Source organism: Antedon bifida, chromosome 2 (assembly GCF_963402885.1).
Source record: "Antedon bifida chromosome 2, ecAntBifi1.1, whole genome shotgun sequence".
Classification (NCBI taxonomy): Eukaryota; Metazoa; Echinodermata; class Crinoidea; order Comatulida; family Antedonidae; genus Antedon; species Antedon bifida.
The window spans coordinates 12,441,173-12,461,707 of NC_136227.1; the positions used below are offsets into that span (position 1 = coordinate 12,441,173).

At 31.6% G+C, this 20,535-nt stretch overlaps 1 protein-coding gene across 1 annotated transcript in view; it reads right to left on the bottom strand.

Annotated features, from left to right (window-relative positions):
* Positions 1-18,088: 18,088 nt before the first annotated feature.
* LOC144835181 (uncharacterized) overlaps positions 18,089-20,535 on the bottom strand; it is a 229,194-nt gene continuing 226,747 nt past the window's right edge. The window contains exon 2 of the mRNA XM_078690240.1: positions 18,089-18,207. The gene's annotated coding sequence lies outside the window, so the exon portion shown is untranslated. The remainder of the gene's footprint in view (positions 18,208-20,535) is intronic.

Genomic DNA, 20,535 nt, shown 5'->3' on the forward strand with positions numbered 1-20,535 from the left:
CTAGGTCTGTGCGCGATCGACGTTCTGATACTATATTTAGAATGTTAATGATCGTTTGTTGTCGGCATCATTTCTGGTTCGACTGGACGTTTTATTTTTAGAAGTTGGCCTAAGCCTATTTACTACTATTAGTTCATTGTGGTTCACCGTGTGGTGCCATCATGTCTCTACTGTGGGAAATTTCAATTTATTTATTTATTCGCCGTCAGTCAAGTAGATAACAAAGAAAACGATTACGATTAATAATATTTATTAATAAATGCTTCCGAGTAATTTACAACTTGGTCCTCCGTCAGTCAAAATCATTAATTTTGCACACCTTGTTACCTCACAAAAAACATTGTAGGGTTGTCTACGAAATGCATTTTTCCGACCTTATTATGAAATGCGTGGGTTTGGCGCCGACCACCACTCATGACATGCTTGAGCTGATAGGGTTTGATTTCAGCCTCAAGAAGCAGTGGGTAGTGCACCAACATGTTGATAACTACTACAAGTAGTTTGTGTCAATATCTATATTAATTTGCATGATTGGTTCATGACGTATATTTTAAATAGGGAAAATGTTACATGTCAATCATTAACATTGATGACTGTCATTTGCCTCAGATGGACATTGATGTTCTTATTCAATAGAGTAACATGGGAAATTAATTTTCAAATTATTTCTATATCACATTCTAAACATCTCATCACATATTTTTATCAGTTGAATAGTTGTATCTATGAGAGAACACTAACTGATCTTGGTGTCAAAATAGCATCAGACTTTAATATGTTGGGATGATCATATCAACAAAATTGTTAATAAATCCCAGAGGCGGATCCAGCCTTGAAAAATAGGGAGGGGAAAATGGGTTTGTGACAAAGTTTGAACAATCGGCCTCAGGAACTGGTGGGGGAGGGGGTAGCAAAAGGCCTCCAGTGTTCTACCATGTTTTAGGCTGTTTTATTTAAAAGTGGTTAGGTTTTGTCAATTTGTTAATGTTATGGTACATTTTATAAGTGGACAATTGAATTGTTTGTTATGGGCCCACCGTTTCAAACTGCTGTGTGAAATCTGTTCTTACATATAACAAAAATACAAAAGCCGATGAGCTAAATTACTTGCCTTAAAAAAGTAATCTATTTTCAAAAGAGAGAAATATTTGTTAATATAACCATGAATGATAATGTAGTACTTAATCATCTGAAAGATTATATTTAAAATCAATTTAGTATAGAGCTGAATAATAGTGTGTGTTGTACTATTTCACATCACCATCATACATATTTTCATGCTGCAATCAGTGGCTGATTTTAGGGAGAAAAGCGTGCAAAGCACAGCATGTGTAATTATGGCCATCTATGATATTCATCTTGATAATTTTGTATAATTTAACTTTTCTACTGAAGCCTACAGGGTTACCAGAACTGAATCTGTTTGTTCTTATGTCTCTTTATAAGTTTCATTCAACATTTATTTAGAACTATTTATATTTATCACGAAATAAAAGAAGCATACATTTACAATAACTTAAATGGTAACATTAAATAAGAAGTCTGTGAAGTGTAAAGCTAAATCCCCTAAATTAATCATATTTTTCAAAGGATTATTCCCATTTGGAATCTACTAACGTTTTGTATCAGAGCGAATAATATTCCACAATTCATTAAACTATATGTAAACTTTACAAGAGAAAAATTGTTAAATAACTTTGACCCTGACATTACATGCACATGGGTATTACCTTTTCCTATTGTAGGTATTATATTATTTATTATTATTTATTCAAGCAAAAGATACATTTTACAAAATATAATACAAATCAACAAATTAAACAAACACGATGCAATAAGAAAATATAAAATCATAGTCACTAGCTACCAGGAGCACAAAAGCAGACTAAGCCACTGTCACCAATTAGATGTGTACCTCCATTATGCTTGTTGTGGCCAGGTCTTAAATGTTGCGCTTTATATATGAAACTGAAAATAGTATAATTTCAGCTATTTTTATATCTTAAATGTTTGTGTTTTTATGTTTTGTTATTTGTACAAGGGGTCCAATGTGGTTAGAAGTGCTTGCCACCTGTTCATAACTTTTTTTCACTGTCTTGTGCCTTGTATTTTTCTTTCAGTGATAAAGTTTAATAAATGAAAAGTATATATTTCTACTACTCTAGTATAATGTTAATAAAAGTTTGTTTAGTTATCAGATTATTATTATAATATTAACAGATGAATAATTATATCATCGTTCAGATTCTGAAATTAATTACAATTACAGGGGATTGGGTTACCAAGCCATTATTCAAATCCGGTATTAGCCAATCAAATTGTCTAAGCAAATTGTACTGAAAGAAAGAGTACTCAATTATATTGACAAACCATCTAACAGACAGATAAGATAAGATATAAACACACAATATACTTTTTAAAACTAAAAACTGAAAAAGAAAGAAGTGAAACAATTATGTTGAAAAAAAAAATATGATGCTTTTAACAATCAGTGTGAATGTTTACTGCAAATATGCAACCAGAGAACAATTATAAAAGATCTTAAAAATCTTAGTATTGATGTACTTTAATTAGTAATTTAATGTTGTATATCAAATTCATTACAAAGGAAAACAAATTGATGTATACCTGGTCCTGGCTATTGACAGCATTGTTGCTAACAATGAAATGGCAAATTTCTTCAGCAGTTTTTTCCCCTGCAATCTATGAAATAAATCATATAGATCAATATGCATTCAGTTACATTTTTCATTAAAATACATATAATATAGTAAACATAGACAACAACATACATTCCATGTTTTATTAAATTACAGTCATTATATTATAATATTATCATAATAATAATAATAATATAAGATTGCCCAAATAAATATTCTAACTTTTTTTCTTCTTGTTTTAACTTTTACATTAATTTTGTAGACATATTTTTATAGGAAAATGGTAATGAAATTAATTGTTTATTTTTATTTATGAGGGGTAGCTGGTTCATTAGAGTTACAGCGATGTATTTTGCTTTAAGCTGCCCTTTCCCAGCATTTTTCATCCCTATGTTGAATTGTATGTTATTGTATATTGTATTGCTACATTATGCTTGTCAAATAAAACAATCGGATTAAATGAGCCAACAGTGCATAAACACTACAGTGATTATTTTGATTCATTGTGCAATGTAAGTTGTTGTCACTATTTAATTTATTTAGTTACTTTTTTTATATCTCTTTTGTTTCCAGCGCATGAGCATAAACAAGCTAGTATTGCTAGTTAATTGTTGTTGGTTAAATTGTATTATACTAAAGCAGTGTAAACTTGCCTACCTGAATGCCATTGAATGCACACATATCAAGAAGGCCTTGTTTGACGAGATCCATTGCAATTCTGCTAAATTGAAAGAAGGGCAGAAACAATGTATAATGTTTAAAATGAATTGAAATAAAAACAATTTGTCAATTCAAAATTTGTAGATTTTATATTAAAGTAACACACACATTAAAAAATAGATGATTACGAGTTACTTGAATATTAATGGTAGATGCTTAGTGATGATGGCTTATCACAACAGCAAAGGTGATGAAGCAACATATCATTAGAATCATCTATAGACTGTTGTGGCTTTAAATCACCCTTTTTCTAAATAAAAGCACCCCTCCCTCTAATTTTGAAAGTAACAAATATAAATACAGTACAAGTACTGAACATGATGTTGAAATAGAGTAAATCTCCTCTATCAACAATTTCCTCAACCAATGCTTCCTCTATCAAATAATGTTATAATATTATTTAGACCTAAAAGTACTACATACACTTACAGTACAGTGGTATAATGCTAAAATAAAAGAAATACAAAAAATATAATGCAAAGTTTCCTCTTCAAAAGTTGAATGCAAGTGGTTGTTGTACAGAAGACCAAACACTTTTATATCATTATTTATATAGTGATAACCAGTGCAATTCAATGGATTCTATACAAATTACAACATAGCGTGACTTAGTGTTTGCTTTGTTCTTATCATTTAGTTGATTAGAACTACAAACCAACATGAATTACCATTTTAGGTAAAGCAAACAAGGTGTATCAAGGTACCCCAGGTAAACCCTAAAAATGACTGATTAAGGTCTTGGAAAAATTATGCAATATATTTTTACTTGGAATTACTTTTAAAGATATGAAATAATGAAGACCAATACTGGACAAGAATTGTTATAAATTGTCTGTGTCAATCAAGTATTCAAAGTCGCATGATTTAATGTTTGCTTTCATTTTATCATTGCCCTACAATTTCAAATGTAATATTGGTTAAAGACAAGGTAAAATAAATAGAAAATCCAAAGGTCATAATATAAGATAATGTCAATGTCAAATAAATTCAAATATCTGATACAAGTAGACCAAAGGTAAAAATGTTATTTGAAGCAAACGATAAAAAAATAAATCTTATCTCAGGACCTAGACACAAACCAAAGTGGTAGACAATGAGACTGAAGAATAAACTTTGACACAATAAATCAGGCAATTTTTATCTTATTTGTATCATATTTGTTTCTTGCTATCCTGATTTGTTAATTTTGTATAGATTTTCATTTTATGTGATTTACCATTTTAACTATTTTTTACTATTGTGAAACATTACTTCCAATTCTGCCGTGTGCTATAATGACATTTTAATAAAAGCATCTTATACTACAGATGCATATTGATTTTTCTTTTTGATCATGTCACATGGTGAATAAATTAATCAATTAAAATGTTTATTTATTTATGTACTATATTTTACTCATCATTTAATTAACTGCAAAATGAACAGTACAAAGTAATCTTTTAAAATGTTTGACCAATTAACAACAACATTCTTAACAACGCCCTCTAGGCTAAAACACAAAATAATGAAATGTTTTTGTCTGTAATACTTTATTAATAAAAGAAGAGATTTCCCCACTTTCTGTATCCCTTTTGTCCATTGTAACTCTCTTAAATATTCTTTTTTTAATGTCATTCCAGCCATTTGGAACAATCTCTCAATTCACATTCGTAACTTTGTTAAATCAATTTAAATTAGCAATCTATCAATTTCTTTCAGCAAAACTGTAAATAACAATTGAATTGAAAAACTTCCGTCTAATTTAGACATGTGAATAAGCTTTAAGAACCCTTTGTACAATTTAAGTAAAACAGTATTAGATTAGGCTCAACACTGTAGGCAGAGAATCCTTAAAAAGGTAATATTTACACTTTAACCCTTTTATTGATTACAAAAATAGAACAGCAGAGATAACAAATAAGCTTACATTGGTGGCAGTATTTATAAGAAAGAAGTGATCTCAAATGTTGGGACACTGGTGGCAGTATTTGTAATCTGAGTTTAAATTTATTGATTTATTTTATTTCATTAAGTGAATTTTGTTTCACTTGACAAAGTGCATTTTATCATTTCATTTACAGTGAAGGAGGCAAAATCTAGATGATAAAGTTACAAATTTAAACTTTTATGATCATTAATGATGTATAAGAAAAAAGGGTAAAGTATACAAATAATTATCATGTTTGGATAACAAACAATCACAACAAATATGACACAATTATTGTATTGACTTATTTACTATGTTAATAAATATTTATATAAAATTTGACAAATTCTATATATGAGTGTTTATAAGAATGTAACCTTATTTTTAGGGATTTAAAAGTTAAAAGTGTCATGGTTTTCTAGATAGAGAATAAAAGAGAAAAACAAATATTAAAATCAGTCCAGATGACATGATCAAACCCCAATAAGCTGACAAAGGCTATGAAATGATGATGATGTACACATTGTGACTTAATTTTTTATGTTGTTTTTCTTGATTTACAGTTTTTAATATTTTTTTTTAACCATATTTAATGAGGGTGATCCATCCAGCAATTGCTGATCATTAGGGACCCTCAGAGGTTCACAAGACAAACATATACATAAGATGCTCTACATAAACAAAGTCTTATTACAAGTCTTTGGGAGTGGAGTTGTAATTGTGTCCCTAGCAAAATAGAAATGTGAGTGTGTGTGTTTACCTGGTATGCTTTGCTATTCTGCCTGTGATGTTGATTTGATTTAATAGCTAATTTGGACAGGGAGTACAGTATTACAATTAGCTTTCTTAACAACAGAGCTAACTATTCTGTGCCACCATTCATTAACACTTTGACTGCCAAACACGAAGATCTTCGTTTTTGGAAACGCAACGCTTGACTGCCAAACACGAAGATCTTCGTTTTTCGCGTTTTTTTACGAAATCCGGTAGATAGGTTAATTATTGGTATATACTATAAACATGAACACTATATTCGGTCTGGACCGTCAATATTTTACAATTTGAAAGTAACTAATCTGGTTACGAACGACTGTCAAAATGGTACCTGTCGAAATAACAAACACCGCGCATCACAGTAGCGCGTAGAGAGCGATGGCTTGGCGCATTGTGTATCGGTCGCGCGCTAGCTATGCTGCCGAAGCAATACAAAGGTTTTTGTGGATTGACATGTTTGTTTGTTATCTGAATAAAAAATAATGGAGTCATTTTCAATATGAAGTCTTTAATTTTATTATTGTATGTATACCCTAATTGTTTGGGTGTTTTACTGAAAGTGACCGAGTTTCACGCAACAAACTTGTTTTGAAATGGTATGGATATTATCATCAGTTTACTATCTAGGCTAGTAGTAGGCCTACTAGGCTAGCCTAGGCCTAGTCGTAAAACGGTTCCGGACCAACTTTAGGCCTGGTTAACTAGGCCTGGTGTCTTTACTATGTGGATTTTGGCGAAACATTGATGTAAGATTTATGATTTATAAAATGTAATACATTTTTCGATAGTGATAACTTGTTTTTATAGGCCTATCGGTGCCGTGTAAGTAACTTTTTTGTTGTTTGTTGATCTCACCGGGCGATATTTTCATATTGTGATGTCTTGCACAAAATCGCGAATATCTCGACTTTCTTACGAAAAAATCAAAAAGTGGGTTACTTTCATTTTACTATTACGATTTACATATTTCGATTTAAAAATCGTTCTTGGTACCATTGTAAAGCTAAAATCTTTATGATTATTTTAGTCTAAATTACATATAAATCAGATCACATACATATAGTTTCAATCAGCTTTAATAAAAACATCGAATTGGGCTAAAAACGCTGGCGGTGGCAGGTTCTAACTGGAAAAACCTCTGGCAGTCAAAGTGTTAACGCTGTGAATTTAATCAATTTTGATACAAAGATGTTTAACGAATTTACTTCCTTTATTTATAATATAAATATTATATGGTTTGGCCCCAGTCCTAAAACCATCTTGAAACCTTTTTTAAAGTTTTTCTGTAATTCCAGTCAGAAAACTGCTATAATGATGATCTATAGTAAGCAAGACAGGCCTAGCTAGGCTATGCCTAAACAGTACCTCTAGCGGATTACGGTCGAAGCGGCCGCCAACCAAAGCGGCCGCTAGTTCAATAACGGTAATTTGTATGGAACGCCGTGTGCTCTTTGATTGTTGTTGGTTTGTAATGTAATCTTTGATTGTCATTGTTTCGACAGGTTTTCTTTACTCGGACGTAAATAACAATCTACATTATTGTAATGTAATTTATTCTCTTTATTTTACAGATTGAATGTGATACGTTCTTTTAAACGAAATGGCGAATCGATGATTAGCCTACTTATTTTAACTAAATGATTTTAAATAAATGATATATATGTTTAATAATAAAGTCAATAACATTCATTGTGGTGTTTGTATTGTATATTAATATAATATATAATAAGCCAATTATTAAGAATTATATACATTTTTTCAATAAAGTATATCACAATATATAGTTTTGTTATTGTAGCCTATATTAATTAATCAGTAAAGTAACTATAGGCCTACTTTAGTAGTTTCTTCTTCTTTCTAATTTTTTTTACAATATACATGATTTTATACCTTCAGATATATAAATCAATTTAAAATGAGTTTTAAATACTAATATAAGATGCAAGTGTCTGTACGGTACGGTAATTAATTACGCGAATTTTTGCTAATAACTCGACTGGCGGCCAGCAATAGTGCTGTAGAAGGTGCGCGTTTCTCTGGCGTTTTCGTCCCCACGTGGCTTTATTGAAAACACAAACAATGTATTACAATGGAATAACACTTAATGTAGAACACACCCTATTACTAATAAAAAAAAACCAAGATTCGACAATACCGTACGTAAATTATTAACGTAATACTGTATAACGATTCGATAGTAGGTAGGCCTAAATGAGATACAAAGATTCGGCAATACCGTACGCAAACTATTAATGCAATATTGTATAATAACGATTCAATAGTATGTAAATGATATATAAAGATTCGACAATACCGTACGTAAATTAGTAATGCAATACTGTATAACGATTCAATAGTATGTAAATGAGATATAAAGATTCGGCAATACCGTACGTAAATTATTAATTCAATACTGTATAACGATTCGATAGTATGTAAATGAGGTATAAAGATTCGGCAATACCGTACGTAAATTATTAATGCAATAGGCCTACTGTATAACGATTCGATAGTATGTAAATGAGATATAAAGATTCGGCAATACCGTACGTAAATTATTAATGCAATAGGCCTAAATAACGATTCAATAGTATGTAAATGAGATATAAAGATTCGGCAATACCGTACGTAAATTATTAATTCAATACTGTATAACGATTCGATAGTATGTAAATGAGGTATAAAGATTCGGCAATACCGTACGTAAATTATTAATTCAATACTGTATAACGATTCGATAGTATGTAAATGAGATATAAAGATTCGGCAATACCGTACGTAAATTATTAATGCAATACTGTATAACGATTCAATACCGGTAGTATGTAAATGAGATATAAAGATTCGACAATACCGTACGTAAATTATTAATGTATAGATTCGATAGGAGAGGGTCGAGAAACGTCGTGTCAGTTCAACGTTATATTTTCCCTTCACTACCAATATAATGAGATATACAAAGTACGTAAATTATTAAATGATTCGATAGTATGTAAATATTAAAAATAGAATATAAGATTCGATAGCATGTAAGTTAATATTAAAATACATATAAAATATACATTGATTTAACGGCCGGCAAACTTATTATACAACTTGTTATAGAAATATAAAGAAGAGCTGTAACTCAACTCGCTATAGGCCATGGCGTTGACAACATCAATCCAAGATTAAAGCGCACACGGCGTTCCATACAAATGACGATATTAAACTGGCGGCCGCTTTGGTTGGCGGCCGCTTCGACCATACTCCCCTCTAGCTAGCTATAAGCCTAACTTGTACTAGGGCCTAGGCCAGCCTTACCTGTTCCTCTTCCTACTATCTATTACTCTAGCACCCTTTTTGTATAGGCTTAGGCCTACATCACCCTTCATAAGTACGCCTACTATAGACAGTCACACTTAGGCCTAGGCTAGGGTTAGTAGTATTTAGGCCTAGAGTAGTTAGGCCTAGGCCTAGGCCTAGTAGTTTTAGTAGAGTGAACCCATATATTTATTTCGCCATTTTTTCCTATCAACATTCACTGTACTATCAATTATTAATTACCATCAAATATTACCGGTAACAAACGTAACAACTTGTTTACCACATATATAAATACAGGTTTCATTTTGAGAACTTTTTTGATGAGCCATCATGCCACACGTGTGCTGCTGTTGAAGAAGGGTGACTCTACATGACCTGGTCCTTGAGAAGTACGTACCTGGGAAATTACTGCAATGACTTTATATTAATTAATCCAAATTTTAAAAAATGTTTGCTTTTTTATTGTAGGCCTGCATTTTAATCTTTTCATTATTGCCTTTTGCCATTTTATCGCTTTCTTCAGTTTTAACTGTATAAACTTGTTCATTCTTTTATAATTATGTTTTGTTGTCGTTTTGAGGGCCCCCCATTATATATAAACAATAGACAAACATAAAAATCAACAATTTTAAAAAAACCCTTAACAACTACAGTAACAACTAATATATTTTTATATTATTTTTTAAACAGACTACCTATATTTATATAAAAATTAATTGTGTGTATTTTTACCTAAATTGCATGCTTAGAAAAATATGTTGTATGCTTATTTTACTTCTGATCAAAGGGACAATACATCTTTAATTAAATCTAGGAAATTTCGTTTAAAGATGTATTGTCTCCCCTGAAAATTAATTTTGAACTTTTTTGTTAAATGAAATTTCCTAGATTTTGAAGTATTATAATAGTGATTAACTTTTACCAAAAATTAAAATGTCACATGATAGTTATCCACTTTTGAATAAATTTGATCTAAAAAATGTATTTAAGCAAAAATGGTCAAATTGGCCAATGGATTTTTAGTTGAATTTAATCATTTATTATGTTATTTTTAAAGTGAAAACATTATTTTTTTCTACGGAAGTGATTAACTTTATTAAAACTACAAAATAACCTATTCAAAGTCTGATTTAATTAATTTTTATTTTTCATGTTATTGGGGGACAATACATCTTTTAGCAAGACAAAAATTACCAATGATTTTAGTTAAAGTAGGCCTACTAGTATAACAGAACAGACATAAAGTTTGCATTTGTTTCCTAAAATAGCATTTACAGAAGCATAGGCCATCTTTACAGGCCTACTGTAATTTTCAACTCACTATACACTTTGCTAACAAATAGTATATCAACACTTAAATAAACGGAGAGTGTTTGAATGTCTGATAACTGTTATCACTTACGTTCCAAAATATTGGTGGCGTACTTGCCGCTTTGTTGTGTGACATGACAAGTTCAGTTTTGAAATTAAGGGCTAATGAGGCAGACCTGTTAAATGAAGTTGTTTATTAATATATTTGTAAATTGTTTTTCTTGTTTACAGGAATGTTTTTTCAATTGTAGTTGCTGGTTATGATATTTTGGACTAAATGTGATTAAGGACTGGTATGTGATATCTATATCTATATGTACTAAAATATAAAACGATCAGTGACTGTTGTTTTAGGTTCTTACTGTGAATGACTGCATAGTGTAGGCCATAATCTCATAGGCCCGTATTCATGACATCTTTTGCCGATTTTAATACTGGTTTAGTCCAGGACTAAAGATTGTCCAGACTAAATCCAGAGATAGTCCAGTCATTAATACGGACCTTACGGGTCTCAGAGTATAGACGTAGCAAATATTAGAATTATTATATCAAATCAAATAAACATTTATATCTTCTAATCAAAGTAAAGTTTACCCGTTAGTTGTCTGCGTCTTTGTATGTGCGTACGTTAAGTTATATCAAATAATAATATAGTATGTCAAATATATTTCTTTTTTTATTTTGTCCAATATACATATTAAATATTATCATCAATTGGTCATTACAAAATAAAAAAAAATATATAAAATCTGGTTATTAAAAATTGTATTATATAAATATACTATTGAAAAATTGAATGAAGTGTTCCGGTGTGCTCTGAATGAATAAATTATCAAGCAACAATGGACTGTGGAACAAACGACACAGCGTTAGGCTCGTTATCTAACGCCACGGCCGTGGCGTAGTAAACACGCAAGGCGTATGCTACGCAATGCGTACGCCATGGCTTACGCCCATACGTGTAAACAGGCTCTAACCTACGGTATCTCCGTTCCGTAGCGAGTCAAGGACCGACATTTCAATGTTGTATGGCCTACATTTATGACAAATGTGCTTGTAGATTAATGGATGCTTACGGATTAATATAGCCTAAAATCTCATTTTGTCTGTGACTATAATTAACGAAAATTAGAATCATTATATATCAAATCCAATATTTAATTCTTCTAATCAAAGTAAAAGTTTACCCGTCAGTTGTCTGCGTCTTTGTATGTGCGTGTGTCAAATTATATACAAATAATTAAAATCATATTGTAAATATATTTGTTTTATATATGTTTTCCAATATACATAACAAATACATTATTTTCATTAAGGCATTACAAATATAAAACCTGGTTAAACATTGTATTATTTTTAATTGTTTCAAAATATACTATAAGAAATAATGAAGTGATCCGGGAGTGCTCTCTATGAATAAATTATCAAGCAACAATGAACTGTGTATAACAAACGACTTATTAAAGATGTAGGTAACCTGTACGGATTATGGATGCAATAACGCTATTACCAATGATTTTAGTTAAAGTAGGCCTACTAGTATAACAGAACAGATATAAAGTTTGCATTTGTTTCCTAAAATAGCAATTACACAATCATAGGCCATCTTTACAGGCCTACTGTAATTTTCAACTCACTATCACTTCTAAATACACTTTGCTAACAAATAGTATATCAACACTTAAATAAACGGAGAGTGTTTGAATGTCTGATAACTGTTATCACTTACGTTCCAAAATATTGGTGGCGTGCTTGCCGCTTTGTTGTGTGACATGACAAGTTCTGGGCTAATGAGGCAGACCTGTTAAATGAAGTTGTTTATTAATATATTTGTAAATTGTTTTTCTTGTTTACAGGAATGTTTTTCAATTGTAGTTGCTGGTTATGATATTTTGGACTAAATTTGATTTATGGACTGGTATGTAATATCTATATCTATATGTACTAAAATATAAAACGATCAGTGACTGTTGTTTAGGTTAATGCTTACTGTGAATGACTGCGTAATCTCATTGGCCCGTCGGTATTCATGACTATCTTTTTTGCCGATTTTAGTCCAGGTTTAGTCCAGGACTAAAGATAGTCCCCTTTCATGAATACCATCTTAAGATAGTCCAGGACTAAATCCAGAGATAGTCCAGGATTATTAGTCAGTCCCCTTTCATGAAAAAATAAATAAATACGGAGAGAGTAGACTTAGCAAATATTAGAATCAAATCAAATAAACATTTATTTCTTCTAATCAAAGTTTACCCGTTAGTTGTCTGCGTCTTTGTATGTGCGTACGTTAAGTTATATCAAATAAATATATGTCAAATATATTTCTTTTTTTATTTTGTCCAATATACATATTAAATATATCATCAATTGGTCATTACAAAATATAATTTAAAATCTGGTTATTAAAAATTGTATTATATAAAAATGTTTAGAAATATACTATTAAAAAATGAAGTGTTCCGGTGTTCTCTGAATAAATAAATTATTAAGAAATAATGGACTGTGGAACAAACGACACAGCGTTAGGCTCGTTATCTAACGCCACGGACGTGGCGTAGTAAGTGCCTTCACGCGCAAGGCGTAGGCTACGCAATGCGTACGCCATGGCTTACGCCCATACGTGTAAACAGGCTCTAACCTACGGTATCTCCGTAGCGAGTCAAGGACCGACATTTCAATGTTGTATGGCCTACATTTATGACAAATGTGCTTGTAGATTAATGCTTACGGTATTATGAATGATTACTACAGCCTAAAATCTCATTTTGTCTGTGATTATAATTAACAAAAATTAGAATTATTATCAAATCCAATATTTAATTCTTCTAATAAAAGTAAAAGTTTACCCGTCAGTTGTCTGCGTCTTTGTATGTGCCTGTGTCAAATTATATACAAATAATTAAAATCATATTGTAAATATATTTCTTTTTATATATTTTTTCCAATATACATAACAAATACTTTATTTTCATGAATACCAAATATATAGAAAAAAATATAAAACCTGATTAAACATTGTATTATTTAAAACTGTTTCAAAATATATTATAAGAAATAATAAAGTGATCCGGGAGTGCTCTCTATGAATAATAATATAGCAACAATGAACTGTGTATACCAAGCGACTTATTAAAGATGTAGGTAACCTGTACGGATTATGGATGCAATAACGCTATCTTCTTTGTGATGCAGATGATACATTTTGCAGATTGCGTTTTACCAAGACAACACATGCATCCTGTTTAAATTCAAGTACAGACATCAATTCAAATCATACGCACTGCCCTTCTTGTGATTTTCCAAATATAGGCCAAGTAGTTTCTCGACAAAAGAAATAACACTAACTTATTTTCAAGAGATCGGTAATTTGTAATTAGCTCACAAGAACTGTACAGTTGTTTTGATTTAACCGTGATCTCCATTGTATTTTAAATTACAGTTGAGTTTTATCTCTTTGTTTTGTTTCAAGCTGTACCGTTTATATTTATTTATTTGTCTGTATTGTACAGGTCAAATACAGCGAACATGGGACATCAAAGAACTGCCGTAGTAGTTCTATTAATATCTGTAATTTGTAAAAGGGGGAAGGCGGAATACTCATCAAGTCAACCGATACTGTGGAATCAACACAAATAATAACACGCTTCCCAAGACTTGCTAGCCTATACATAGATTCTTTATTCGTTCGTCATTCCGAAGTTTAAAATAAACCATACTAGCATATACTGATCTTGCATTTGTTTGACTTTTGATTCTCGCACTGAGTGGTGATATAGCATATAACCCCAGTTCACTAAGGATCCATTCGGTTCTTGTACTAAGTGTGTCAGATCGAATCAACGCGGTATTCAATGCGACGATTGTAACTATTGATTCCATCTGAATTGTACCAACTTGAAATCAGTCCATCACTTAATGCTCATACAATCAAATTACACTTTATTGGACGGCCATATAGTTAGCAGGCATACAAAATTAATTAAATCTAGGAAATTTCGTTTAAAGATGTATTGTCCCCTTGACAAATAATTTTTAACTTTTTTGTTGTTGAATATGCCATTTAATGTCACATGATAGTTATCCACTTTTCGATAAATTTGATCTAAAAAAAAGTATTTAAGCAAAAATGGTCAAATTGGCTGCCAGCCAATGGATTTTTGGTTGAATTTAACCATTTACTGTATTATGTTATTTATTAAGTGAAAATATTATTTTTTACAAAATAATCTATTCAAAGTCTGATTTAATTAATCTTTATTTTTCATGTTATTGGGGGACAATACATCTTTTAGCAAGACAAACATTACCAATGATTTTAGTTAAAGTAGGCCTACTAGTATAACAGAACAGACATAAAGTTTGCATTTGTTTCCTAAAATAGCATTTACACAATCATAGGCCATCTTTACAGGCCTACTGTAATTTTCAACTCACTATCACTTCTAAATACACTTTGCTAACAAATAGTATATCAACACTTAAATAAACGGAGAGTGTTTGAATGTCTGATAACTGTTATCACTTACGTTCCAAAATATTGGTGGCGTACTTGCCGCTTTGTTGTGTGACATGACAAGTTCAGTTTTGAAATTAAGGGCTAATGAGGCAGACCTGTTAAATGAAGTTGTTTATTAATATATTTGTAAGTTGTTTTTCTTGTTTACAGGAATGTTTTTCAATTGTAGTTGCTGGTTATGATATTTTGGACTAATTTGATTTATGGACTGGTATGTGATATCTATATCTATATGTACTAAAATATAAAACGATCAGTGACTGTTGTTTTAGGTTAATGCTTACTGTGAATGACTGCGTAGTGCATACCACAATCTCATTGGCCCGTATTCATGACTATCTTTTGCCGATTTTAATACTGGTTTAGTCCAGGATTAAAGATTGTCCAGACTAAATCCAGAGATAGTCCATTCATTAATACGGACCTTACGGGTCTCAGAGTATAGACGTAGCAAATATTAGAATTATTATATCAAATCAAATAAACATTTATTTCTTCTAATCAAAGTAAAGTTTACCCTTTAGTTGTCTGCGTCTTTGTATGTGCGTACGTTAAGTTATATCAAATAATAATATAGTATGTCAAATATATATCTTTTTTTATTTTGTCCAATATACATATTAAATATATCATCAATTGGTCATTACAAAATATAAAAAAATATATAAAATCTGGTTATTAAAAATTGTATTATATAAATATACTATTGAAAAATTGAATGAAGTGTTCCGGTGTGCTCTGAATGAATAAATTATCAAGCAACAATGAACTGTGGAACAAACGACACAGCGTTAGGCTCGTTATCTAACGCCACGGCCGTGGCGTAGTAAACACGCAAGGCGTATGCTACGCAATGCTTACGCCCATACGTGTAAACAGGCTCTAACCTACGGTAACTCCGTAGCGAGTCAAGGACCGACATTTCAATGTTGTATGGCCTACATTTATGACAAATGTGCTTGTAGATTAATGCTTACGGTATTATGAATGATTACTATAGCCTAAAATCTCATTTTGTCTGTGACTATAATTAACAAAAATTTGAATTATTATATCAAATCCAATATTTAATTCTTCTAATAAAAGTAAAAGTTTACCCGTCAGTTGTCTGCGTCTTTGTATGTGCGTGTGTCAAATTATATACAAATAATTAAAATCATATTGTAAATATATTTGTTTTATATATGTTTTCCAATATAGATAACAAATACATTATTTTCATTAAGGCATTACAAATATAAAACCTGGTTAAACATTGTATTATTTTAAACTGTTTCAAAATATACTATAAGAAATAATGAAGTGATCCGGGAGTGCTCTCTATGAATAATAATATAGCAACAATGAACTGTGTATACCAAACGACTTATTAAAGATGTAGGTAACCTGTACGGATTATGGATGCAATAACGCTATTACCAATGATTTTAGTTAAAGTAGGCCTACTAGTATAACAGAACAGACATAAAGTTTGCATTTGTTTCCTAAAATAGCAATTACACAATCATAGGCCATCTTTACAGGCCTACTATCACTTCTAAATACACTTTGCTAACAAATAGTATATCAACACTTAAATAAACGGAGAGTGTTTGAATGTCTGATAACTGTTATCACTTACGTTCCAAAATAGTGGTGGCGTGCTTGCCGCTTTGTTGTGTGACATGACAAGTTCTGGGCTAATGAGGCAGACCTGTTAAATGAAGTTGTTTATTAATATATTTGTAAATTGTTTTTCTTGTTTACAGGAATGTTTTTCAATTGTAGTTGCTGGTTATGATATTTTGGACTAAATTTGATTTATGGACTGGTATGTGATATCTATATCTATATGTACTAAAACGATCAGTGACTGTTGTTGAGGTTAATGCTTACTGTGAATGACTGCGTAGTGTATAGGCCACATTTGTTGTATGGCCTACATTTATGACAAATGTGCTTGTAGATTAATGGATGCTTACGGATTAATATAGCCTAAAATCTCATTTTGTCTGTGATTATAATTAACAAATATTAGAATTATTATATCAAATCCAATATTTAATCCTTCTAATCAAAGTAAAAGTTTACCCATCAGTTGTCTGCGTCTTTGTATGTGCGTGTGTCAAATTATATACAAATAATTAAAATCATATTAGTAAATATATTATAATATAATATATTTGTTTTATATATTTTTTCCAATATACATAACAAATACATTATTTTCATTAATACCAAATATATAGAAACAAATATAAAACCTGGTTAAACATTGTATTATTTAAAATTGTTTCAAAATATACTATAAGAAATAATGAAGTGATCCGGGAGTGCTCTCTATGAATAATAATATAGCAACAATGAACTGTGTATAACAAACGACTTATTAAAGATGTAGGTAACCTGTACGGATTATGGATGGAATAACGCTATCTTCTTTGTGACGCACATGATACATTTTGTAGATTGCGTTTTACCAAGAGAACACAAACATCCTGTTTAAATTCAAGTACAGATATCAATTCAAATCCTCCTATGCACTGCCCTTCTTGTGATTTTCCAAATATAGGCCTAGTTGTTTCTCGACAAAAGAAATAACACTAACATTTAGGCCTACAGGCCGATACATACAACATTGTTAGAATTTAAAAAGTAAATTTTCCGAAGAAAAATAGAGAAGCTTCTCAAATTTAAATTATGTCTACACCAACCAAGCTTTTAATCAACTTTGCAAGTGATTAATTTGCATATTTTAACATTGTTCCTTTTTTTTTTCTTAATAATTATATACATTTATTTTTTACAATTGCTTTGCATGAATGATCAGTACATAATTGAAATAGTATAACACTAATCATAATTATACAATTTTGTAGAGAAATCGTCTACTTGAAAAAGTTAGCATTACGTAATCAAGGTAATCAACCAAAGAATTATTTTAAATCCGGTGGTTTCAGTAGAGTAGGCAGGCTGTACAGACTATACGTAAACGTATTAATCTAATTCCCACATTGCGCCCCGTACATTTAAAACTTTTTACAATGGTCTGTTTAGAAAGAATTTAAACTGGACGACTTTAATTTTTATATACAAGATCATTATATATAAGTATAAATGTCATTATTCATTATAATATTTATATCCATATAAGGCCTTTTCTTCAAGTTCAAGGTGCTACTAATTACGTATTGCTGCGCATGCCTAAATGTACATCACAAGTCAAGAGACCAAGTCTTCGAGTCAAATACTATCACCTCTAAATATCTCTCGTTCTTTTATTACCGGTATTGCCGTCTGTAGCTCTGGCTTTGGCGAGTTGATCGGCTCTCACAGAAAGCGCCAGTGCGTCCATGTCGACATGCGCACTTGTCTGGTTCAACACACCGTCCGCCATACAAACATGAACGTTCGCAAATGGTTTTTGGCAAGAAGTCCCACTGTAGCCTTGAGGGCATGCGCACACATCTGGTTTGATACATACACCATTGTTACGACATCCATTACTGCAAACGGCTTTCTGACAATGTCTGCCTCGCCAGCCAGAAGCACATGAGCACAGCGTCCACCATTAAGACACCGCGGTTCACAGAGGGGAATTTCGCATCGTCTACCAATGAACCCATGTGGGCATGAACACGTATTCTTGCGTACACATCTTCCACCGTTCAAGCACGTCTCATCACATACACCTGTCTCACAATATCTTCCATGATATCCACGTGAGCAAAGACATTGCGAAGGATTGGCACAAACACCACCATTCATACAATTTGTTTGACAGAGTGCTTGTGAGCAAGTAGGTCCTGAATACCCAGCAGGACATACACACGTATCAGGGTCCGAGCAATAACCTCCGTTTTGGCAGTTTAAACGACAAGTCACTTTATCACAGAATTTTCCCGTGTATCCTTCGTAGCAACAGCACTCGCCCGGTGCAATATACACTCCATTTTGACAGTAAGGTCTACAAACAGCTATTCTACAACCATATCCTGTCCAACCTTCTTCGCATATACATTTATTTCCCCCAGTGCACCGCATGTTCTTTGGACATGTCACAGAGCAGCGATTTACTTCAACGCATGATACGCCATCACCAGAATATCCAGCAGCAGAACAAGGTCCACACCTGAAGCTAAGAGATCCTTCGGTTATTGTTTCGGAGCAGACGACACGATCAAAGCACGGGTTAGGATCACACGGAGTGACAGACTGCTCACACAGTATGCCTGTATAACCAGCGTCGCATCTACAGTTTCAGTTTCAGTTTCAGTTTTTATTTTCCAATATAATAATATAAGTGTAATGAATATATGCAAAAATGGAAGGATGACCAAAAAAGAGCAAAGCTCGTACAGTATTTGGCCACCTTAACAAAATAATTAATACATGATACAAACATAATTGAAGCACAGGACGAGACAATACTAGCTAAACATGTTGGCATATGAACTCAAAGATAGTGCGATAAAACCAAAAGAAGCAAAAGAACAATGTAAATGTAAACATATTTGTAACACTCATTGATAAGTTAAGAGCAAATTATTTTTATACAACTTTTTAAATACTTTGACAGATGATGAATTACGAATAGAAGCATCAATACTGTTTCATAAAATTGGACCATGTCCTCTGATAGTGTTTCTACCCATATCGGTAACAAAATTATAAGGACGATAAGTATCAAAGGACCTGATGCCATAATTATGAACTGAGTTTACTCTAACAAAATAATTAGAAAAGTTAGCTGGTAATAAATTATTCTTAAATTTGTACATGAAAACACCTTTTGATAACTTATGAATATCATACACAGTTATGTTGTTAAGACTAGCAAATAATGGTGATGAATGCTCAAGGAATTGAGAATTTGTGCATAAACGCATTATGCGCTTTTGTTTGCGATAAACAGTTTCAAGGCGACAGTTATTGTGGTCAGCCCAAATCAAGCTGCAGTATTGAATATGAGGAAGGACTAGAGTTTTGTATAAGGATGATAGAACATTGACATGTAAAATTGGTTTTAGCCTAAAAAGAATACCAGAATATTTTGAAACTAAGTTTGCAATATGGATTGTATGTTGATTCCAGGTTAAGCATTCGTCCATTATTACACCAAGAAATTTACAACTAGTTACACGAGAGATGTTATTATTATCAATGAAAATGTTAAGGTCATTGTAAACACGGTTACTATATCTGTTCTTAAAAATCATATAATTAGTTTTATTAGCATTAAGCGATAACTTATTTGCTTTAAACCATCTCGAGATAGTCGAGAGATCGGAATTAACATTATCAACTAGACGGTTTAAAACATTATCTGAAATTAAAAGGTTAGTGTCATCTGCATATAAAAT